The sequence below is a fragment of the Danaus plexippus genome, chromosome 14 (assembly GCF_018135715.1).
Source record: "Danaus plexippus chromosome 14, MEX_DaPlex, whole genome shotgun sequence".
Lineage (NCBI taxonomy): Eukaryota > Metazoa > Arthropoda > Insecta > Lepidoptera > Nymphalidae > Danaus > Danaus plexippus.
This window is the reverse complement of record NC_083546.1, coordinates 1752934-1780682: the sequence shown is the minus strand read 5'-3', so window position 1 is coordinate 1780682 and position 27749 is coordinate 1752934. Positions and strand designations below refer to the sequence as shown.

General features: G+C 29.2%; 1 protein-coding gene across 3 annotated transcripts in view; it reads right to left on the bottom strand.

Annotated features, from left to right (window-relative positions):
* The window catches only part of LOC116769699 (catalase-like), a 75456-nt gene that overhangs the window by 11827 nt on the left and 35880 nt on the right, over nt 1-27749 (bottom strand). The window lies entirely within an intron of this gene.

The window sequence follows — 27749 nt, the reverse complement described above, 5'->3', positions numbered from 1 at the left end:
GTCTCGTGGCTGGATCTGTCCGATTTAGGTAGTCACATAACTCATTGTCACAATAATAACATAACACATTGCGTAAATAAGATATTTGGTAAATAAGAAGCAGACAAAACAACCGGATGCGCATCGTGTTGAAGGTGTAGCCAACTAAAATGATATGTTTATATACATTAACATATAAGGCGTTGATTTCGGCGTAATTAAATTGTAACCTAACAAAAGAGAAACCTACTTCCAGTGTGTTATTATTATTGTTTTTAAGGTAACAATAATGAGCGAATTTTACTATAAATTTATTGTTAAAATTGTTCTACAATAACATACTTTGTTATTAAACATAACAGAACCGGTAAAAAATCTTTTTTTGCACTATTCTAATGCTAGGTATGCTAAAACATTTCTTATATCTATTAGAATAAGAACCTTTGTACAAATGCAATTTACCCAAACTAAAAGGAGGATAAAATCGTTGTTCCAATTCAGAACCATTCGATGACATTCATAAGAGGTATTTGGACATTTGTATGCGAATATTTTCTCAATACCTAAAGTACATTAAATATAACAGAATACACTTCATTGCAATTATGTTATGAATTAAAAGATAATTTGCACATATTTTTATATGACAAATAGGCAATTATATAAATAGATAGATTTTAAAATTTATAGTCTGAGTCACACGTCTGTGACCACACCGCAGGACCTCATGACACTAGGCGCAATCTGCCGGCATCCAGAGCGGTACGCAAAAATTAAAAAATCGATAGCAGTTCATGATTAATAACAGGACCAACTGGCAGACATTTACATCTCGTTTGTCCGTGATCACGTCGGGGTTACGTAGGTTTTAATATAATAAAATTCGCGTATTCAATCTGCAAAATATTATTTTTATTACATAAATAAATTAAATATTTTGAAAGTAATGAAGTATTACACTAAGAAGTTTAAGAAATAAAGAGATTTATTGTCTATTAACGTTACCGTACCAAAACAACATATGTATACGATTTAATATATTGTATTAAAAATGCCCTTAGTTAACTGTGACATACAATTTGTATGGCTGCAATTATTATCGACTATTAATGCAATACAATCAATAAACCATTATAGAGATATTCTCATTTATTTATTTTAATTAAAATTGAGAATTATCTGTAGTGAACATTACCCAATTCTAACGATCATTTTGTAATGACGATTTCGTGACTAAAAAAGATTTTAACATTTATCATGAAACCAGTTCTTCTTGAATTTATTCACCATAGATTTTTTAGTTAGAAAAGAAGTGGGAAATATATTTTATATTCCTTAGAGCAGATAATTCTTGGGCGCTTCCCTCTGCCATTGTCTATAAACAAAGAGATCGAATGAGGTCTCCCTGTGCAGCTGCACTGGGATCGACTCAACAATATCTTTTGAATTATCGATTATGATCTTTAACAAATCAATAAACTAAACATTCCAATTTTACTCAATTTTAAAAAGGCTTCAATACACAAAAAGTTCCGATGCTAAAGCCTCGAAAGTAGTGTTGGATAAAACAGTCTTCCCGCATTCAAAGTGGGCGTGTTTGTTTTATGTCACGTCAGTTGTAGGAAACACTTAAATAAATGTAAATTGGACAGTGGACAATTATTTTTGGCCAATATTGATTATTAATAAAAATAATGTTTATAGCAGCATTATTTAAATATATAATTCACTCCTACATTATTGTTGAAAAGGTTACAAAATTGAAGTAAATTTGATAAAAGCCTTTACATACTGAATTTCATATTAAAATTATTTTTTTTATTTTATCTTAGTTCTGAAGCATAATTCTTATAAATTTACCTAACGATACAATTTTTTTATTTATAAGAACCTATCTCCTAACAGATAACGATGATAAAATTTCACCTACAGCTTAAGTCGTTTGAAATATAAATTGTAAACTGTATTTTATTACCGCAAGTGGCTCGGTGTAATATATATCGTGTGTAATGGAAAAAAAAGCCGCCACGTGTATGAGTTCGCCAACTTGCATAGCGAAATGTCTCACGAATCTATTTAAATAACAGCTCGGTTATACGAAATTAAACCCTATGTGGACACAATAAGGTTCTCATTTCGAACAGCAGTGGAATGTATTGACCCGAACGGCACGGGTACGAAAATGGGTCAAACGGGTCGCTGTCTCGCGATAGATCTTTTTAATTACTATAAAAACAGGTGTGATGCATCTGACGTCTAAGATACGTTTATATTATAACTATTAAATAATGATTACATATTAAACAAAAAAACTCATAATCAATTGAATAAAATATTATTCTGGCTTTCCCTTAATACAATAGATAATTCAAATTTATTTAAATAACAAGTCAAGCCAGTTTTATTGCAAGCTATAAAACAAACAAATTGAATTGACAGCTATTAATTCAATAGCTAATATTATTGCATGACGTCATCCATCAGTTTTACAAATAACTGGAAATCCAGATCGATTCATTGTGTATACAGGGTGTGTGCATTGCATTATATAAACGTATTTATTTAAAAATTTATTATTTCACAACACTGATTAACACCGAACCAATCGTTTTGTTTTTTTTTTTTCATAGGATTTTAATATTACATCTATATTTAATCAAAAATTATTATATTATATGAGAAAATAATATTAAAACTGACCTAAAAATTGCTCGGCTTCGTTGCATTTAGTAATAGATAATTTTCTATCTCACGACGTCTCTTCCAGTTTCTTTGAAGACAATGAAGAAAGCTCCATCCAAGATAAATAGGTCATGTCATAAAAATATACAACAACTTTCGAACGTCAACTCAAATCAATTATAATGTATATTTGTTTTATAATGTAGCAACACCAGATATTGTCTATCATAGGCCCTATATTATTTTATATATAAAACAGTCTATTTGAAATTTCATGTTACGTTAAAGGAAGAATTAAACTATATTGTATCTCGTTATACTGACATATTTCAATTTACGTTAAGTAACGATCTGAACAAAGAAAACCTTTGAAGAAAAGATCGTAAAGGAATTTTGTAACAGAGGCATGTTGTCTTTAATTATCGCCAGTTTACTTTGATCCTCAAATTTTATAAGAGAATTCTGAAATGTGTGTTAATTTTAAAGCACAATAATACTTTTAGGTTCACAATAAAATGGTAACGCTAGACAATCCCACTTTTCTCGTAAAACCTATTCACTATCTTACACTGTTGTTCATTTTATTTTATTTGTTTATATCTGATACTAACATAAAAGTAAAATGTCAAATTTATTTGTTAGGACTACAAAGAATATATTCCTTTCAAAAGCAAATGTAATTAATGAAGATCAAAAGTTATAAAAAAAACAAAAGACAGGTAAGATGTGTCCAGGAGCCAAAGATATTTTATTAAATAAAATGTTCAGTGAATATTAAAGATCCACAGAAATAGCAATAACAATCCATCATATAATTGCAATTGAATATTCTGAAATTTTCTAAACTTAGCCATGTCTGTGTCCGAATGAATGGGTGTTTGTTGCTCTTTCACGCAAAAACCGCTAAACGGGCATTGATGAAACTTTACAGCAATGTAGTTTATACATCAAAATAAGACACGGGCTATAATTTATCCCCGAATTCCATATAGTCCCCGCATCGTGACAACATAACAGCTGTATTGTGTTATAGTCTCGTGACGTGGACTATACATACAAGTAGAGCAACTTATGTAATAAATCACGAGGTTAAGATAAATAACTCGCAGCTCGAAATCATTACGTCAAAATTGATTTATGTACAATGTTTCTGTTAGTTAAAGCGCACTAATTAATCTTTATATATTTTACTTAAATAATAGATATTTTTAATTTGGTTTTTATTAATTTTTTTTTAAATTTAAAAGAACTATTTTTTTTAATTATAATAATTTGCTTTTTATATATAAGCATTAGCGTAGAAAAGGAAATTAAGTTACGTATAATAAACAAAACAAGGGTTGCCAAAAATTATACTTACTTACTTTTATTTCAATACCGGTAATTAACTAAATGTTATTACGTGCTAAAAATGCTTATATATGATAAAATAATTGAAATACAAGCAACAATCTTTATCCAAATCACAGATGAATCACGAATGTTGTGAAAATTCTTCAAAGAAAATCATCGCAAGAAACTTCAAACCCATTAACACAATGGAATATTTTATGATGTCACAAACTGGGTCGACCCGACACTTATAACTGTTGAGTATCATTTAAATTGGAATTATAATGAATGTCAGTTTATTTACTTGTATATCGAGTGATCGAAACGAACAGGTTAATTTAATTAATGAAGTTAAACTCATGACTTTTGAAAATTAATGACGTGGAAAGGTTCTTATAGAAACACTTTTTATATTAGTGTAATTTTTAATAGATAGTATAATGATCGAAAGAAAATATGTGTGTGTATGTGTGTGTGTGTTTGCGTGTGTGCGCGTAGTGTACTAATTGTATACTTAGATAAACAGGCAGGAGAAGTAGTTAAGTCTTTGTAACCTCTAACTCTTTCACGACACAATAAAACAGTATCGATTCCAATCGTTCCTGATATCTATGTTATAACTTAAAATAAAAATACGAAAATATACAAAAATTATCAAATTTATCATCTCATGAATACCCACATTAGTGATATGATAAAGTAAGAAGTTTCATTGATTTGTTGCTTTGTGTCTTGACAGACCCCACAGTCGCTGGAGCCATTAGGAAACTCAACGATCGATGGTTTACAGGCACAGAACATCACCACGGTAAATTTCCACCCATAAATATATAAAACCCGCGTTAGATTCCCGCCTTTATACAACAAAATATTTATTCATTTACTGTTTATAAAAGAATATATATTTTAAAATAGGTCATATTTCTATTCGCTATATAAGACTGTCAGAGTGCTTACTAATTCATATAATTGAGATTAGATGTTTTAAATGATAATGCAGCATTAAAACCAAACTAGCTATGACAAGATTAAAGTCAAATATTGTTTGCGGTTCTCTGGCTTGTGGGATGTTCTCAAAATGATTACACACCAGCCATGATTGAATAATTCAAACACAAAATAACTCACTGATATAATTTTAATATAGTCCAAATAAATATAGAAATCATTCGTTTAAAATATCACATACATAAAAAGTTTCAATATATACCAAAATTATATTTTCCAATAATGGCACTTGTAAAATTAATAGTTTTGATTACCAAATTAAATAAATGTATTGTGATGTTTCCATAAATATAAAATATAAATCTATTATGAGAGCGACGAAGGCAGGTTGAGATCGTCGTCTTAAATGATTATCCAAAGTACTGTTGACTTTTTACTTATAACTCATAAAACCAAAGACACACACACACACACACGCACACACACACACGCACGCACACGCACGCACGCACGCACAAGATTCTGAATAAAACAAACTTAAACTTTATCAAAATAAAAATTTTGCCTGTTTACTACCTGTAAAAGTGTCAGCTAGAAATTACTAATACTGAAGTTGTTTTGAACGAAGTCGCCGACAAAAATTAGTATAACATATGAAATGTTTTATTTCATAAGTTTACATGAAGAAAAATATTTCCTAATAAATGTTCATTTTCAAACAAACGCACAACTACATCAACGCTTTACTGTGTACTTGTTAACTATTACAAACTAAACGTAGCTTTTAATGTTAAAGTTAGGAAAGCCGGCAATACATTTAACTAGAACTCGCTCTAACTTAATTCATTTAAGTGCTACATCCCTAGGACGAGTATTCAAATTACAATCATTTTCAACGTAAACGAAATAGATACTCAACTATTGAAAAACATATAGCATATGACCTACAATTTCCGCAAACTTTTAAAGTCTTTTCGATACTTTTGTTTCGTTTTAAGTAATATGATATCATTGTAAATATACAAATAATGCCATAAAAATTAAATTTAGACCATATAATCACGCACTTATAATTTTTTCACTCTCCTGCTTAACAGAATCGTTATCGTATCGTTATTATAGTTATCGTAAAATGTCATAATTTTTCTCGCACTAGTTTTTGCTAAACTACTTAAATTATGAAAATTAAAATAGTTGTAATTAATTTTATAACTCATACTAAGGCTCTGTGGCTATGTATACGTATTCAACATAGTTCGAAACTTTGTCGTTGTCGTCACTATTTTATTATGTAAAAATAATTACAATTATATCATCATGAAACAATTAAATGATCACATGTTGTACTGATTGTATATATATATATATATATATATGTATATATATATCAGATTTATTACAAATTCATTATTTTAAAGAGAGACGCCAGCCTCGCCGACGTCACTAATGTCACTTGTTTCAGTACGTTCCAGATATTTTAAAATGAAACTTCAATTCTTCTAAATGTTCTTGTATTTCTCGAAGGTTCTTCATAATCACATTCTTTATGATCCGCACCCGCTGAACTCTGCAGTCCGCCGTCGTGCGTCCAGACGTCATATTTATACCAGAATTCAAACATAGTTCTATTCTCCTTTTAAACAGTCTTTGATTTCGTTTTACTTTTAACAATAGTAACGACGACCAATAAGTTGTTATAATAATTGATGACAGCCTTAAGTTATTTCTATGTTGCATCCGTCGTTGAAGCTGATAGACTCGATATATATATTATTTTATTTTATTTTATAAATAATCTTCTATTCAAACAGTAATTTCAATTAAAATCAAAAAGTGTAATACAAAAAGGCTTAACCCAAGATATTAATTACTAATCATTTAGAAATATAAAAGACTTCAAAAATCTTCCTCAAATGAATACAATGCTTTTGTAAAACTAAATCTCTACCAGTTTAAAGTCTAGCTATTTTTTGTTTACTAACGTCAAAATACATTATACATTTAGGGTCGTTCAAAAACCGTTTGACAAATTTGTTGAATGAATGAAATTAATGAAAAAATGAATTTTGTTGCCGTTCTCTTGTTGCTTGCAATGTATACACAATACACGTATAAAGATAACTATGTTTATGTAGTGGGAATCTTGTAACTAATATCCGCAGGTAATATTTTTAAAATATTATTTTATATCTATGGCTTCATACGCACTGGAATCGTGGAATATTTTGCTAAAACCAACGTTTTTATTTGTTGGGAGTATTATAATCTCGAATACTGTGTGGAGAAAACACGAAGGAGTTTGTAGAATGGAATAAAGGTTTTTATTTAATTATTTTTTAAAAGAAGACACTACATAATTATATATAAATAATAATCCAAACATCTTAGTAATTAGTTTTTAGTAATTTTTAAGGGATTTTTAACATATAAAGCTGAAATTCTATGTAAGATTTACTTGGTTAGGTTTGGTAAGTCGGACGGTGACGTCATCTTAGAACCAACTCGGCGCTGTATGATGGCGTACAAAATATTCTAATGCCCCATGAATATACAGAATATGATTATCAAATGAAAGTATTAGAATGATTTAAAAAAAACATTCTCACAAAGGACCTTTATTTTTTATTGCAATTAAAATTTTAAATTAACATGAAAAGTCAATTGAATAACTGTCAGTGTCAAAACTAGGAAAGCAGAACAAGATGGCGACATTTCATCATGGAGATATATATTTTGACGTAACGTACACATTTCAGATACATCATGTTTTTTATATTGACTGTCGTAATTTTACTATTTTGGTATTATTATCTCTTTTACCGTCTACAATACTTTTATTAATTAACTCTCACATATAAGTTGGCAATGTAGGTTTCATTCACATATACAGGGTGATCTATTTATTTTGTAATTGTATGTCACTATGAGATAATCATCCATTTCCTTGGGTACGTATAGAAAAGAATTTCTAACTGATGTATTTATATTCTATTGAGAAGTATAATTTATGTTAATAGGTTAATGAGGTACTGCGGTTTAAAAACGATCGTAACAAAATATCATTGGAATAGCTTTAAACAAAATATCTACATCTTATTCATAATTGTTTCAAATAACTTTATCGACTTCAAAATGTTGTTAATATATGCATATTGCATTTATTGCAGATGCTTTCTTGAGTGACTAGCGAAGGACTTTTCATCTTTTAAGGCTTTTAGTGATACATTTCTTTTTGGTGTTAATTTGTTTAATCACATAAGAAAGTAAATATTTCTAACAAAGATATATTTTTTACTTAATATGAATTCAGAGATCTCCAATATAAATGGACTTTCTTCCTATTTTATAAGCATATAAAACATGTAACATGTGTTTTTGGTTACAATTCCAAAGGTCTTGTTATAGCAACAGAGCCAAGGCGATCGTTAAAATTAACGTACCGATGTTAAGATCAAAGTCCTAAACGGCTATGATTTTTAATTATAACCAGATTATATTCGCATCATTTATCTTAAAATTTGATTAAAATTAATGTTCCTGATTAATAAATCTTTTTTGTACTAAAATATTTTAAATGTCATAGGAAATTATATTATAATGATTTCAATCTAAAGAGATCAAATTCTTTATATTTCTTTTGCCTCTGACTTTAGATTTAAAAAGATTGAAGTTCCTTACTATTCTTAACTCGGTAATCAATTGTCGACGGAAATTTGAATAACGAAGCTAACCCCTCGAATCCGCCGAACTAATTTTCAAATAATTTGCTGAAACTCGATTGAAAAAGAATTAATTGTTTGAGTTTTAATGGACTAGAACTATGTTTAGAATTCATCTTGAAAGTTGAACCTATGTACTTACTGTGTTTTTTTTAATACTGATACTATCAGTTCTCGACGCTATCTCGTTCCTTCAAAGATGAATTAATTTTTAGGTCGTTATAAAGTTACAAAAACGATTTATTTGGTGGTATCTTTTGTAGGTGTGTTTGAAGAGAATAAAATTTCCCCAGAGACACGTCACGGTATTCATTCCGCTATCCGCCTTTTATACAGCGTGTAGATCTTTATAACATTAGTTGCTCGAGGGTTCTGTTAGTATAAGAGTTTAAATAATGAGAAATATCTGGAAAAAAATAAGTCTCATTGCGAGTCTCAAATTGATTCGGGTTTATTTATTAATTTCTTGTCCTTTTAGAGAGATTATCGATGTGAATGTGAATTTTAAATTCAGCTTTGTTACTACGCTATTAAATAATATTTTGACAACCAATAGCCTGGAGACAAACATTTTAGCCACCTTATCATATACAAACATTCCAACAGGTTTAAAATTATATATATATATATATATACTTACTTTCCAAAACAAATGCTTAGTATTATAAAGGATTTATATTTTATCCAAACTCTTCATTTCCCCTCACATTTCCCTTTCCCGTTTGTATGTACACAAAATTATTAACTGCTAGGTATTTTTAACATATAACGCCTTTATTACTATGAAAATAAAGGTCATTTCCGAATGAACTGAACTTGTATCTTTTCATTTACCTTCCAAATTCCTACGCACGATACCGTTTCTTTGACCTTCAAAGGACGTTTGTTACGAAGAATTAAAGCTGGTGAAATACATGCTGAAAACTATGTAATTCCTTGATGTAATCTTAAAACAATGACACATAATGTAAACAAACGTATTAAACAATCTTCTTAAATATAACCTTCTGTTTAAATTTCACTGCATTCCGAATCATTAAGTTTTCCTTTTTGTTACATTTAATGCCGTATCCAGTAGACATTTATTGGTTTGTAGTGACGTAATACACGTAGGCGTACACATTTAGTGAGGGTGAATTACGTGCAGTGTTAATTTTGAAATAAAATTTAATTAAGCGCATAGCATTTATATACACTTTCTATATAATAATAGCGATAATGTCGTTCTCGATCTTATAGTTTGAGATTTCTGTCGTAATAGCTTTATATCTTCTTTACAACCAAATTCATTTGAAAATTGGTGGTAAAGAGAAAAGATTCGTTCATAGTAAAAACATTTCTGAACTGAATGAACGAATTGCAAAACGGACGAATGATAAAAAGTATTACATACTTTGTCAATCAAATTGTAAGCCTTATATAATTTTAGTGATGCGTTTCGGGCAAAGCAAAATCTTATTTGATACTAAAAATCTTCTTTTTTTTGATACGATGTTCGTAATTTTATTGTATTTAATTGTATTTTGGAGGATATTAAAATTTCTTTTACAATTAATTATTTAAACAAATTTATTTAATACACCGTCATCCTTGAACAATTATCCTGGTGTTAATATGTTGTCTATCAAAGCGGTTTGAAAATATACATAGTTTTTTAATTTGTTTCTATGAAATGAATTTCGTTACTTTCATCTCATAATGTTTTTTAATAATATGCCTTCTCTTAAATTTTTTTCGTTCCTTGTCATAACATAAATAAATATCTATATCCAATTTCACGCAAAATGTTATAAAACGATATATACATATAAACAGGAACAAAATAATAACAATATAGACATTACCTAACGCTAATATACTATTACGAATCAATAATTACCTTCAAATAAACATCAATTAGCTTTACAATAATATTTAATTCAAAGCGATCACAGATAACACTTTTAATTTTTGATTCATAGCTTCAATACATATTATGACATAATTTTTCTATACAAAGGCTAAGAAAAGCTCCTTAAGCCTTACTGGATTTCTTAACAAAGTGCTGCTTTAATCACCTCCCTTATGAATTATCATATTTTTTAAGGTTCACAATTTCATCTTTAATATTTACATCGGGTAGAATCAAGATTTTAAACTTTGAGTTTCTTTATTTCTTTAATAAAATCTGTTAAAACCTTCCTCGTATAAACCCTTGAATATAAATCCTCTTTCTGAATTCTTTAATTTGACAAAAGATGAATCAAATTCAGTTTAAGTAATCGACTTTTCATACTCCACTGAATATCACAGAGGTATTACCTTTGATGTTGAGTTGACATTGCGAAATAAATAATGAAAATATAATTAAAAATCGATCCATTTTAAATTCAGATAAATCACAGATAAAAAAGATTGCTTCATTAATATGTATGTACTATATTTATTGCAACATAGCTATTAACAAAAAAACAAAGAAATTTAACGCCCCATAAAACACGATGGTGTTTCAAAAGTAACATTTATTCAATCCCATATAAAAATCAATGTAGTACTTTGAGGTCAAAGAAATATTTTATTTGTCACAACATAGAATAAAAAAGTTGGGCCGAATTTCTAAAACGCTATTCTTTTAACCCGCTTACATCACGAGCCATTTATAAGTCACTATCAGTCAAGGTGATTGCCGATCGATACAGCTTAGTGTTAACGAAATCGATTTTATCCTTCAAACTTATAATTTCATTATACAATCAAGGACATAGTATATTTTTTGTAACATATTTTGCTTTGAGAGTAACTGAGCCTTATTGCGGTTTGTTTGTAACCTTATATTTAAAGCACATTTAATTTACGATTAATTGTTTTTTTAACATATAATAGACATCGATTTCAATGTTCGGACTTACGAAACATAATTTAAAGACACTTCGTCTAGACTCATGTAAATTTTTAGACGTATAAATTAATTGAGTGTTTTTATTGAACATAAATTTCTTATGCACATGTAAATGAGACGATGAAATCAATCATCCCTCTCAGGCAGAGGAACAAATACACGTAACAGTTATGTCGTATTAGATATCGTTCAAATACATAACAATTTAATGAGTATTTTATATCAACTATTATTTACATTGCAAATGCGAATGATTCGTTTGTTCCATTAGGTTACAGCTTCATCGCCAAACTTACACATTTGTTTCATAAACAATGATAGCATTGGAACTGTATACGTAATTGGGAAACAAATGTTAAATCCGTTGGCATAATAGAAATATATTAATCGAATGAGATCGAAGACTTCCGCGAGTATTTATTTAAATAAACCTAATATTTTCCGATATACTACGAGTTTACAATTATTTTAAAACTACATACTCCCGACGTTTCGGTTATTTTTTACGCGGTTAGTACGTAGCTAGCGTATAATTTAAGACCCGTAGTAAATCCGAAAATATTAATATTATTTAAATATATTAATCTATTGATGTCAAAGAAATATTTTCCCTTTATAATAACACTCCAATAAATTCTAAGCTTATTAACAGAACGGATATTAATTTGAGTTTGCAGCTATAAAGAAATTCTCCCCTAACCATTAATTGTTAATCCATACTGCAGATAGACAGGCAATTATCTAATTAGTCTAGACTTAATTGAGACAATTAATTATCATATAAAAATAGACTTTAATAGATGAATAAATCATTTATTTTAAGAATTCCTAGTGTCCCTATAGTATTAATTTGATGAATTAAATAGTTAATTCATTATTATAGTGTAATAATAATTGTCATATAAATCAATAAGTACGAAGCCTGTGTATCAGTGGCTATTACTGACTGAATATTTCTATATGACACTGAATATGTCCATATGACAAGTTAGTTACACTATGTTCATATATAATACAGCCATTGTTATGTCATTATTACTAGTCACACAGAATTCAGATTTCAAACAATGACGTCATCAACCACAGCGATCCATCCCACTTCAACGTACGTGGTTGTGTACGTAAGGCTAAAGGCTTAATACCAATGATAACTTAAAGATGTTTCACCTATCCGGTCAAAATGAGGCTGTATTAAAAATATAAATTTAATGCCCCGTATAAATTTTAAGCAACCCGCCATAAAGATATTCGGGGCATTAAATGTTATTGCAGCTAAAATCTTGGCCGTTTAGCGTACAAAAACGACGAAGCCCGGTGACCTTGAACTTGCTATGACGTCAGAGGGTGGGACGCCCCTACCCCAGCGAATTTGTGTGGAATACGAATGAATAGGTATTTATCAGAAACTCGACCACACGTCCAACTCTGTATCCGAAGAATATAAGTCAATTTATACCTATTTTCTCACATAATGACATTCGATTGAACTCAATTAGGACGAAACGGTATCAAATTTCATTGATTATATAAATTTGATTTGTACAAACTGAAGTCATACAAATGAAAATTTTATTGCCAGTATCAGAAAACAGTTTACAAGTTGCCGTAGCGGTAACACTGGTTCGTCATATCTACGTGCCTAGCGGAATTCGGTCGCGAGAAATAGGTCATGCCCGGGGACAGGTGCTTGGAATGTATAAAGACAATCTTTCTGCAATTTAAACGAATTTTAACGAGCCACTTTTACCTTTCTTTTAGTAAGGACCGAATCTAGATTTGAATACAAGTGCTCTATGATTTCGTATATGGAAATATTTTCTCAAAATCCTATATACGTTGTTATATATTTTTGACTGTACAGTCAAATATTTAATCTTCTGAATAATTTACTTAATCATTAATATCTAAATATTTCAGAAAAAAAAACATATTTTTTAATTGACTAATTCTAAATAAAATATTTAGCTACAGTTGTCCAACTTTTCACAACTAGGAAACATTGAATTTTAATTTATTTTCTAATACAATTAATATATAATTTAAGCATAAAAATATTCATTTTAATATTAATAGTTATTTGAATTAATAGAAATACAAAGAGAATGTAATGTGTACAGGGAACTAGGTCTGATAACCTTTAATGTTGTTTTATCTTGAAGAATTTTTTGACAAATTAAAATCAATAAACAATAAGTTTACGGACTTCATACCTTTATCGCTAAAAACGAGACCATTATAATATGTAAGTCTTGGTAGCCTGGAGGCTAAATGTTTGCGTTTCGTGGATGAGGGTGCAGATTCGAAAACCGGCAAGTACCAATATGTTTTTTTTAGTTATAAGTACTTTCCAAGATTATTTAGAAACCACTGATACATGGTGAAAGAAAACATCGCGTGGAAACCTGGACTTACAATTTCAAATTATTAGTTTGAAATCGCCAATCTGCCTTGAGCAAGTTTGGTGATTAGTGCTCTTACCTTGTCCATGTGAGGGAGGCCTTTACTAAACAGTGGGCTCCGATAGGCTGAAGATGATAATATCTAATGGTACAAATTTGTTGTATTAAGTTGCTACAATCTGCTGTATGTCTGCTTCCACTCTTATTCTGAGGAACACAAAGATTTTGGGACTAAATTAACTTCACATACTAAAGTTGTTTTTTTTTATTTTTCTAATGATAAGATTATGGCATGCCTTTTGTACAGACTTAACTTTGTCAAGAAAATAATACCGTATAAAGGATTTCCTGTTGATATAAATCATAAAATAAATAATAAATTAATAATAGACAATAGCAATGTAGAAAAATATATATCCAAAAATCTTCCTCACTCCATGCCTCAGCATACCCATAATATGTTTATTAAAATAATTTTCGCAATTATAATAATAATAAAAGTCAGACTGTCTCATGTAAATTTTTTGAAAGAGTCCTTAAGAGCTTAGTCAAAATAAAGTTCAAATAGATTAAGTTTTTTTAGAATCCTTAAGTACAACTAGAAATATAGTGTTAAAAGGTCCACCAATCCGACTTGTACTGAAGAAGATAAAGGTTTGTCATTGCTTTACTTTAGAAGTTTCCGTAATTTAATCATCTACAATTTTTATCTGGGCTACATTTTTACTGTTATTGTAAGAATAAATTAAATTATTTTCACTTAATTTTACACTAGTGTAACATTAATTGTGTTTAATTGTTTCTGACAATATAAAATAATATAAAAAGCAATTAAATCTCTAATAAATCTATACTAACACACATCTCGTCCCTGCGTTACTGATAATTGATAATTTAAACCACACATTGTAAGTTACATAACCATACTGTTTAAGATAACATAATACTACGAACCGAAATAGATTCGGAAACTGTAGCCGTCAGCGTTTGAACGTTTGCCAATGAAAACAAAGAATTTTTTATTAGTCTCTGTAAAGGCCTCTATGAATTTTGCGACAAGCTTTTCTCTTTTGTTTTTAATGATGAAAAAATTGTTATTTTATATAAAGAAAAACTCTTTAAATATACTCAGTGATACGTATTTTATAAACAAAACATTTATTTCATATTAAGTTCTTCTTAAAAATACTATAATCAATTTGCAAATTGTGTGTAGCAAGACATAAATATTCAAATATGAAAATGTCTGATTTATATAGACGGCCTTATTTATGAAATTCCTGAGTATGGACGCTCTATAAAGATATACGTGACTTTAAGATTATTTAAAATTAATGCTTGAAAGATAACTACACGAAATTTTCTCAAGAAATAAACAAAGTATTAAATATGAAATATATTCGGACCTTTTTCCGCTAATCCCCTATGTTTAAGATAATTCAACGTACTTTATCATTTCAGACATAAAATTAGAAACGTTGTAAATTCTTTACGGTGGGATATGACAAAGATTATACGATAAACATCTTCATTGGGATATGAACCCTGAGTTACAAAATATAAGGTTCAATTTTGTGAAGTATATAAATTTTCTACACCAAAACGAAGGTATCATTTGTCTCATTAATATTGTACAGTTCCTAGAGAACAATTTATCAGAACAAAGTTGTAGCATTTGGTTCATGATTTACTGTCGTCTAGATCGAATTGATGCAAACTTCGTAACGATTCCAATAAATATTCTAAAACTTCTGCTCTAAGAGGATCTAAAAATATTCGTCGTCAAAACAAAAATATTATGGAATTATTATATTTTATACTACATTACATTCCTTGCTTTGCTCACGTTTTAGTATGCGTGTTAGTCTAGCACTATAAATGCCTGTATATATATTTATATAACACAAATTATGTGGTTTAATGAAGCATCACTAACAGTTAATTAGGCAATGGTACCACAATTCCACAATATTATTTTACTCCCCCATATTATACTAAAATACATACAGGTACTCGTATATTCCAACACATCTGCAAATTATTTAATAACGAACATTATTTTAACCTATTACATTAAAAGAGGAAAGTCATCAGCGTCATGTGATTCATACAGCTACGTCTGTGACAGAAATGCTCGAGTGATCGCCCGATTTTTTTATTTCGTTTTATTATTTAGGCATTAATTATGAAACAGTTTAACACATTTATTGTACCTTTGTTATTCTTTATATTTTATAACAAAATAAAACATAGCCATGTAGCTGAACCCGGCTTTGTATTTCCTCGGATATGACTGTGTAAAATAAATTTCACGTGTTATCAAGACAGGACACGCACCAGGTTCTGATGATGACAATGATTGTGTACTAAATATCCTTATAAGATCATAAATAAGTATTTTGGTATGAGTTAGCAATAAAAAGTGGTTAGAAAGATAATATTTCTACACCAAAGTTATATCGCTCTGTCACAATGACTGTTGTTTTGATAGAAAAATATTTGTCCTAACAGTATAGAAATCATATATATATTACTTCAAATTAGGCATTGGTAGTTATGCTGATATAGAGCCCTTAAATCGAGTATGTTCTAAGTGCCATTGATGAGTTCAAAATTGAATTTAACGCTGGTTCATTGTGTTGCTTGCTGCTGTCATTTTGAATATTCCGAGTCCTCAGTTTTAAGGCCGTCTTCCTCAACAGACCACACCTTAATAAAAGTTAATTTAAATTAATCATAACCGTATTCTACCATGTAAAACTCTTCTTTCGACAAATTTTCTCAATTTCTAATTCAAGCAATGCTTTCACTGAAGACAGAAAATGTTATCTTCTATATATTTAATATTTTCAAATAATTAAAATTGAACAAAGCTGATATGATATGATATTAAAAGTAAACAGTACTTCATGTATGGATCAGGTAGTAAATATTTTTGTCTTTGAAAGAACAAAGTAAAGTAAAGTAAAGTAAAAAAAAATTACGTATAACTAGGGCAGATACATATGAAAATATATTATTTACTATTACTAATAAAGCTAATATTCCTCCAACATCTCTTAGACATAGAAATTCACAATTTTTTTCTGTAGTACCCATTAGGAAAATGAATAAAATTTGCGAATATTGTTTTATTTAATAAAAGAAATCATTTTATTCATTGCCAGTAAACGGTGATGTGAAAAATTTTATATTTTTTTAGTTTTTAAGAATTTAGATATTTTTTTTAATACTTTACTAAAATTATAAATGTAATGCAATACACATCACTTATATATAATATAGTTTTTATACAAAAGTTTACTGTAATAACCGTTTTATTGTATTTGTTTAAAAAAATGTTACGTGAGCGCTACATATTATAAAATAAATGAACATCGCCGGGGCAACATCGTTGTATGGATAAGATATCATATAACGAGTGACGCCGCTGACTCCGCGGAACGAACACCAAGCCGTGTGAACCAGAAGATTCCTGATACCACACAAGCTATGGTCTTAGGTATAGGTTATAAGTTTTAATATGTAAATTTTATTATAATATATCGTAAGTAGATTTCGTAGTTTTCCTGGAACCTCTGGTTGCCACCCTATATAATTAACTGACTCACTGATTCGTACCTACTGAAAATACACACATATATATATATATATATATATTTGTTTGTAAAAATGAAAGACACGTTCATAAATCCATCAAAGCTATGCTCTCTAAATAATAATGTAAGATTAAATATACTTTTCTCGTAATCAGTATTTCTTTGTCTACATTATCTAACATTTAAACAAAAAAAACATAGACTTATAACATCATTAGAATTAAAATTACTTTATAATAGGGTGATTTTATTAGCTTTTTATTAGCTTCACATGTATGTATGTTTGTAACCGACTTCTTTGGGCGCGATTTTGACCCACTTTAAACGGCCAGATTTCGTTCAAACTTTGTAAATTTATCGAGGACCGATGACAATACACTAATTTGATAAAATTATTCCATTTTTCAATTTGCAAAATATGTTTTTTTTTATTTTTTAATGAAATGTAAATTGTAACTGTTAAATTGTAATTACATTTAATATTTATAAACGGTGTTAATAAAGGTTGAAACGGTCATCGAAAAAACAATTAAAGTCGTAATCAAGCGACTATATTATTAAATTTTTTTATTTATAACATTATTTTTAAATAACTACCTGTTGCCTGCGGTTGTGCTGGCATATTAGTCTACGATAAACGAGTTATCAAATTCATAGTAATGTCTGTCTTTATATTAAATTCAATAACTCGTGGTAGGTGCAAAAACTGTATGAATACATAAAATAAGGAAGAAAGCCGTGTGGTTGTCGGGTCCATCGCGTTGCGGGGAGAGGAGCTTAACGATACCTGGGACTTGCGACCCAGGTGTAGGTTTAAGGGGATCTATCTAACATTAACGAAAATATAAAAAAGTTACACAACAGCATGTTACTTTCCTATTTTGTATGAACGCTCACGGAAAGTGCTTAAAATTAAGATTGTAGAAGAAAAAAAAATTTAAATTATGCAAGTCGCATAATTTTCACCAATACCTGAAAATCAATTGTTGTTAGTTTAACGTTTAAGAAACGGTATTTATGAAATGATGAGATCATCGAAGTTAATATTTTTCATCTCGGCCAAAATCAGCTTTACAAACGTCCGGGAAAAAATTGTTGTTAAACTCAAAGAAAACCTGAAGATTAGGTTAAAGTTAAAATAACTAAACCAGCGCTTCATGGGCTGGTTCAAGTTAATTGGCAAACGCATCATCTAAGTTGTGCCCCTGTCACATGAGACACCTGTCCCACTATAATGGTAAAAAAAGAACCGTAATAAATACCTCAATGATTCCGTAAAAAACACTCCTCCGAAATAATTATTCTTTGTCATAGAACAGAATATACAAAACAATCCTGGAGAAACACTATAATCTACACCAGTCAGAACCAAAGGTCTCGGTGTTTAGAACACCAGGCATAAAGACAAATATTCCCTTACCTGAAAAGTAGGAAATTCAGTTACGAAAATGTACTTAAAAAGAGTCCATTTTTAAAAAATCTATGTAACTAAAATCCACTTTAAATCCTATACTTTTTGACACTATATGTATTTAAAGTATAAGTAAAACAAACGGGAATAGAAGAATTAAATAATTGAAGGGTACTTTGAGAAACTTTTCTTACCTGAATACTCCGTGTCATGATTTGAGAATGTAACATCATAAAAACTTAAAATACGTCCAACAATATTTCATATTCGGGTAAGAGTAGTTTTGATCGAACGTTGTTATTTAATTAAATAAAATCTAAAATAATAGTTATCCCGATTCGATATAAAATTCTGATATTACACGAGACAAAACAATATTAAAGTTATTCTTACGTACAAATTTCTACAAATAAACGTATCCTTTTATAATTAACAATTCAATAAATAATATTTTATATAACACTATGATGAAATATATGAAGGAAGCTGTAAAAAGCAGCGGATATGATTAATTGCGTTCAGTCAACAAATAATTTGTACTAAACCGTAAGAAAACTCGTTCAAAACATCTAGAAACACGATGCTCAAAGAGCGTTTTCGTTCCGAGGTGGAGACTATTGATTTTCCTTTCTTTTATTTCCGAACGTCGCTTCAATATAATGCTGTAACGTTTAACGTCAAAAACATATGTTACGTATTAAAAGTTATTTTTTAATAAAATATACGTAATCATTATAGAGAGACGTTTTGTTGAATGTATTATTGATATTATTTACGGAACATCAGTTCGTCTAAACTTATTTAATGTTAGGAGCATAAAATTTTACGTAACGTTTACACGAATTTATGTATAATGAAATTTATATGTTTTTTTATAACTTCCCACAGACTATCTTAAAGAAGATTTTTTTTTTATATTCATTTTAAAGTATAAAAATTAAAATAACAGTTTTGTATGTAATGTTTTACAAGCAGACGTTAACTATTTATATATTAAAATCAATGATGCCTTTCTTGAGCGAAGCGAGCGGAACGTTATACTGGGGACTTAGCTCATTCATCTACGGAGATCCTCAACCGACTGTCCCATCGAGTTGAGGTTTTATTGCTCAATAGCTCATTTATCTTGGATGGTTTTTATCCAAAAAAAATTTGATCGTACCACAAATTTCATTTCCAGGGCTGGATAACGGAACCCACTTCCCCAAAAACGGTTCAGTACCGAAAATGTGAAGTCAATTCACTTAAATTGATTAAGAGGTGTTTTTTTGAGCAAAGCGCGAAGGTGCACATCCTAACGTATGTTACTGGAAATTGAAAAATCTGTTAAGTTTTTCTTGAATCACAAACAAATTTCAAACCTCCTTATTTACAATACAAGCGGCACAATGCGATATAAAAGCACATTACAATAATTCTACATTTCATAGGTCCAATGTATACGTATATAAAGCGGGGACCACTCAAACCGTTTAATGTTATTGAGACAGAAAATCGGGAAGGAAACAATACAATAACCTATATAATGTGCCTAGTACGAGTTCTTGTTGACATAAATACTGACAGTTTTCACGTTTTTCATTAATTGATAATCGAAAATAAAATCTCAAACAGCATCGGTATGTACTTCTAAATTGACCACAGTTGTTGTTGTTCTTGTTACACTATGATTAAATATTATTGATCAATAAATAAAAATGTGTTATATTTAAAAATACATGCTTTATTACATTCATATCGGAGTAAAATCATAACAGAATATGCGTGTAGAAAAGCAACAACGGGTTCTCCATCACCACATGTAACGATACAAAAAACTAAATCTTAGTTTTCCCGCAAATAACATTCCAATGCATCCCATACATTTTTATTTACTACGAAATTACTGCCACAGATAATATGTAACTTATATATACTCACACCCCACTGTATTTTTAATTCGCTATTCCAAAATTTATATCTGTTATTGCGCCTTCAAAATATTCGTAAATCGTTAGAAAAAAATATACTAAACATTATTTTTTTTTGGTAACTGTCACGGAATCCAGGTTCAAGTCAAGCAAAGCCGACATATCTTTTTAATGAACTGTAGAAATTTATAAGATTCCAGGGTTTCCTATGTCATCAATATCCTGTCGTCTTTGTGATACCTTATACCAATGCCGATGTCATCCCGATACGAATGGCACATGTTTAAAAACTTTAAACAAACGATTCCTACTCTCTTGCTTAGTACAAGTTGGTATAATCACGCATCACACTGAGCGTTAATAGTTTTTCACTAATTAAAATTGACACTTTATAGTAGTAATGTATTTTCTTTTAGAGAAACGGAAAACGCTTGGTACGAAGTGTGACGATGAGATCTCGGACTAAGCATACTGTTCACGTATTTTAACTATCTTAGTTGCCTGACTGTTAGCACAGCTAGGGTGAAGTAGACAAGTTTTCCAATCACCAAAAGATTCTTTGTAAAAAAAATCAGTTGTAGTTTTCAATTTTAATAAATTTCTTAATCTTCCACATTGAGTAACCAACTTTAAAATATCTCCAGCAGAGCACAGTTTCATACAAACTAACCATGAAAAAATAAATAGTTTATATAAGAAAGTGTGCCAAAAATACTCTCTTGTAGAACATATATCTCTCCCAACAAGGACTTTCAGGTGATTTAACGTTATTTATACAGTCCTTTTCTATGTTAAGAGGCAATAAGATCTTTCACAGTCTCATATACCACAGAACGAGTGTGGTGGTGTCGTGATTAAAATCTAACGATGAATCAGATGTACTCCCAGTAGCATCAATTATTTTCCTATGAGTTGTAAATCTGCTTTAAATGTCAGCACTCGCATGCACAATAATTATTCTGTAAGCAAAGTGCGCAAATAATTTTTAGACGCAATATACATTGAGCTACAGTTTTCAGATTACTCTAATGTTATTAGATAATGAGACTTTGTTTCCATTTATCTAAAATATAAAATAGCTTTTTTTACATATGTACGCCTAGCTGATTAGAGATATCTAAATTACTTTCCAAAAAATTTTTTCAACTTAAGCCTACAAACATGCAAACTTCTTAAATAATTGGGAAGTTTTTAATTTGTTTATTAAATTCTGATTTGAATGACTTTGAAGGAAAATTAAACTACAATTTAAAAGTCTATTTTTTTTTTTTGTAAATGTTTTTACGGCTCTGGATACGAGTCCTTTTGAGATAAAACTCTATGTTGATACTATGTGTGACAAGCTTATAAATATAATATTATTTTGAAAAAAATAATAACTAGAAATCTTACTTTATTGAAAAGAAATTATTTTTTTTACGTATAATTTGTATTTCGATTAAAATCATAAACTACTTATTGTTAGTAAAATTTTAGTGACGGATGAATATATTTGGATTAATAATACTGAACGAAATCCTTTAAAACTTAACAATAATATGTCATACCTTAAATAACATATAGGGTAGGATTTATTTTAAATCATTTGTACTTCTATGATTACGGCAGCATAACATTTTTTATGTTTAAAGCTACGTAATCTACACAATAGATGGCGTTGCTTGCCTACAATATTATTTTCCCAAATTATATCAAAATTAATATTAATAAAAATGATCATTTCATTCAAGACAATATATTGTAGACGAAATTCGACAAATATATTTCAATATTGCTTTATTAAGTAAATCAATGCAACAGTTCCAATCTAATGCAAATTCATAATTACAATTCCTACATAAAAATAAAACAAAATTTCAAATATTTAATATCCAATATAATGAATTCAATAAAAACATATTGATAAAATTAATTTATTAAACTATTGACATTTACATTTAGGTAAATGTTCGTTTTTAATGTTTTATAAACACGTCGTCTACAAGGAAAAACTTTGGGACGGACGACAAGAATAAAGAAAGGAAAAATGATGAGATAAAAAGAAAGATAAATTATCAATTCAATGCTTCACTTATATTGGGTGGAAACGTATTTGATATCGGACTGATATTACGCTCGCAAGTTCATGACATTATTGTTGATAAGTAATGAGTCATAGGGTCATATCTCAAGACTAGAACTCTCATCAGCTGGCAATCCAGTACATTCTAACACCCTTATTCTTTAACCAAATGATAATGTATAATTATATATTATTGTCTTTTTATACACCTTTCCATGTTTTAAATACGCTTTTATAAGTAATGTTCCAGTCGAAGACTGAAAGGTGACCAAATATTTTAAAAATCTTAATTATGTCCGAAGTTAAATGTCCCATAAGAGATTTTTTTTGTGAAGGTCCTTAGAAAACCAAGAATTCAGAAAATACTAGAGTGATTTTGTTAGAGATTCAGGGCTTGATAATACGCGATCAAGTCAATGAGCTTAGAATGCTTTCATACACAATGCACCCGTTAATAATCTAATACAAACATTACACGGAATAATCAAATATAACTGTCTATTGATTTAAAAATAGATTTCCATCTCTGTTGTCTGTTCAACAGACTGAGCCGAAATTAGTTACAAGTTCACGGCAACAAATAAAGGGTTGGAATTCGAGATCAATTCGTCCCTCGGGGTTTCGTCCTGAACTGAATTATTTAGGGTTGACCCGATACGACTATAAATACTCAGTCAACAAAATTTAATTATAACAAAACAATGTGTAACATATTAATTGCTACAACCCTATTATATTTATTATACACTGACTCTATCAACGTGGCAACAGTGGATTACATTTTTTCTCTTCAATAACACAGCAATAATCCAAACTATAATGAAACTTATAACCGAACATTAAGGTTCATAATTATTTGAGATTATTAACATAGCAACGGTTACAAGATTACTTATTTGATCGAAGTAATTAAATAAGACGACGTAAGATTCATATAAGAAACAATGTTTTTTTTATAAAATTCTTTGCGTCAAAAGATTCAGATTAATTTGCGAATAAGTTATTTAAATATTGTTTGATCCGCCATTTTTTAAGCTCATCATGGAATATGGCCGCGCAAGAAAATATCGATGTACCTTCAAGAGATCGCGGACACTGTCAATGTCTTTCATACAAGACATGTAATTCTGTTATAAATTTTCATAATTATAAAACTTTAGCAAGAAAACGTATAATAAAATAATGTATTGTATAAAGAAAATTTAATAACATGTTTGTGTTTTGTATTCTAAGAAAATGTTAATTAAAATCTTAAGAACGCACAAGCGCGGGTCATGACTTCCGAGACACACTCTTTATCTACAACAAATAAAATGTTATGAGAAAATACTTAATACAAATATTCCTTTCATATATAAACAATACACATATATAAACCTCTTGTTAACTTATTGATATTCTCTTTTTATTTATATATTTGTATATACATTAGTTATATACGCGATAAAGTTATATTTTAAACTGTTCATAATTTATTTTAGTTGAAATCTATTTATTTTTTCTTATACCGCCTATAACTGTTTAATAGACCGGTTCTTTCGTTTTGAGTTTGACTAGTAGACCAGTAGAAAATTCACATCTCGTCTGTCCGTTATCACTGTCGCTGAAAATTAACAGAAACGTCGAGATTATTTAGTTTTTTTTTTAATAATAAAATACGCGTAGTAAATCCGAAAATATTAGACATTTTTGTTCAGATTTTGTATTTTGTATTAATGTATAATAACTCCTTGCATTATTTATTATATCGAAGTTTACGACAGCTTATCGTGCAAGACGGATATAAACACAAACTCTGTAGTTATACTATTTTATTGATTGTACATATATACTATATATATTTAGCTTCAACAGATTTAGATTAGCATATCATCTCATTTGGATATAACAAGAGTAGGCATTATCCGATACACAGCATCTCAATTGAGAAGATTTGTTTTAAGATTAATTTATTCACATATATATAGAATCAAAACAATTATTATATACATTCTTAGTCTCTACATTTTTATGACATATCAAAATTAAGTTCAAAAACACAAACCTAATATATATATTTTTTAACAAAAACAATATTATCCAATCAAGATGTAGACAGAATTGAATTGTTTGTTTACAATACATAATATTATATTTTTAAATCACTGTCTTTCGCTATAATTGCTATAGATAATAAAAGCAATAATATTATTAAGGATGCAGGTGGATAAATACCGCTGCAGAACTTACTTGGTCTTTGTTCCAGATGTACATTTACCTCTGTATCCTCTGTATAAACCTTTATATAAAAGAAAAGAAGAATTAGTTCTGGAAGTATTTAGTGGTAATAATCTTTTACAACTTCATTAATCCATGCCTCTGATTACTTTATTATTTCATAGAATAATAAAGGGTTATTTTTTTTTAACCCTAACTTCATCATTGGAATTTTAGTCTCGACTGAAGTGTTGGTTTGTGCTCAAACGTCCAAATCATAGTTTTAAAGCTAGGCGCGATACATATTACTCACACATGAAAAAACATATTTTATCCTACATAAGCAAAAGACTTGAATTTTTATTTTTTTTTTATAAAATTATTATTTGAGCTGTAACAATAAAAGCATTTATATTTTATTTTTATTTTTAAAACTCACTTAAATATCCTATGATTCCTAGTTAAACATTACACTCGTAAGTTATCTTTATATTATGCAATTAGTATAGCATACATTTGTCTATATATTTCAAGGTCATTTCATATCTCTGTCTGGTTCTTAAATATTTTTCTTAAATCACTTAACTTCGAACGACTTTAAATTCATGAGAATTAACTAACACGATACAATACCATAAGTGGCAACGACATAACAGCTAACAAAATTTACGTTTGATCAACAATATTACATTTGCATCTTAATGGTCAGGTTATTCGACTTTGAACTTTAAAAAAATTATATTAAGGTATATATATATTTTATGAACATCATATAGATGTGGTTGTGTTGGTTCCAATTAGAGCGTCAGTACGCATAACTCGCACGTGACCCGCTTTTTTAAGTCGGCACAGACTGTAACATGTCTATTAGACTTATTTTGTCTAACAGAAAGAAATGACCAGCCTTCGTATGTGACCTATTTGATATTTATCTGTTCTAAAAGATTATAAATATTTCGCATATCTATAATTACTTCTCCGATCGCATTTTTTCATCCAAACACTTGGAATTAGAAAAACAAATTGTATAAATATTGCGCTATAATCTTAATATTTTATTTAAAAAATATATTGCAATTTTCTTTTTTTAAAAACTTTGTGAATACGAACGTTCATAATTTATTCAATTACAACAATAAATTCGTTAAAATCTTAACTGTAATATAAGTTGACAGAATAACACACTACTATGTGTGTTCAGTTTATTTAAAAGGAATACTTATTCATATACACATTAAATTAATTTAGTGGTCAAAGAATTTGAAGAAAAAAATACATAAAATGATTCCGTTCTGTCTGAAGTCTACTTAAAATGCCGCTGTCATAAGCGACATCCCGTGTACGGTTTAAATAACGCTGTTTTATAATGATGAGAGCCGTACAAGCTGTTGAAGCTCCGCTTAACTGAAGTATGGTAATTAGGGAAAATCTTCAAAACATTACACATACAATATTGGTAGTATAATAAACAAGTTGTAACATTAAAACAAATGTACGGAAGATTGAATTAGATAGAAAAAAATAATATGACATTAATTAAAAGTCGCTAAAATACTATATTTACTAAATTAAACTTGAAGCTTGGAAAAATAAAATTGGCATTTTTTTCTTCATTAAGAGCGTGATTAATATTAATTTTAATAAAATAAACCGATAAAATAAGGCAATCCGCCATTATGTCTTGAACGCCATTCAGAGCGCATGACGTCACTTCTAAACCGAAGTACAGACTACACGCGCGAATGTCACATATCGTATTATTACTTTCACTACGACTATCTGTGTTTTTATTATATCGAGTACTATTTTAGTGTAAATTTTATTAAAAGTTGAATTTAGAAATGTTAAAACTTCCACGTAAGTATATATAATTAAAGCTATGACAATATATGGTCTTTCTGTGGCATCTGATGTTCGTTTTTTTCTATCTGTTTGACATTGAAATTTTGTGGGCATGCACCGCGGTTCCATGCAATAATATTTCGTACAATTATCCATATCATTTTGTAAATGTAATTTGAATAAGCTACGTAATATGACACTAACCTCGAAATAATTTGTTTACATTTCTGCATTGAGATCTCGTACAAAATATTATTAAAAAATACGAGTTCTATTTACTATACTAGAATTTAGAAAACAATGAAAAACTTACATCAAAGTGATCTTGACTAAAAAAAGGTGAGTAGTTTTCACTAAAATAAAGGTGAGTACTGGGCGATATTGTTCTTGAATCTCGCCTTGCAAGTTTAAACCACTTGTTTCGTATTGTTTTATTGTGAGGGACGTACACAAATAACTTATCAGAAGTTTTTAAGCATGTGTTCTCACACTGGAGGACCCCACACAACTTATACATTTTCGCATTCATATTTAATAACACAAAATAACTTAACTACTTGCGTCTTCTTTATTTAGACGTGACGTCACAAGCGACGCCAGAACACCGACAAGTGTTTTCGCGTTAAAAATTTTCGTGTTAAAAATGGACAGAGAAAAATGCAATTATTTTAAAAAAAACTTCGCATTTTCTTAAAATTAATAATTCTTATATGACAACTACAATGATCAGACCCCAAGATAGAGTATTGTGTGCATCCAGAGCAGTACACGAAAAAATTAAGAAATCGTTGT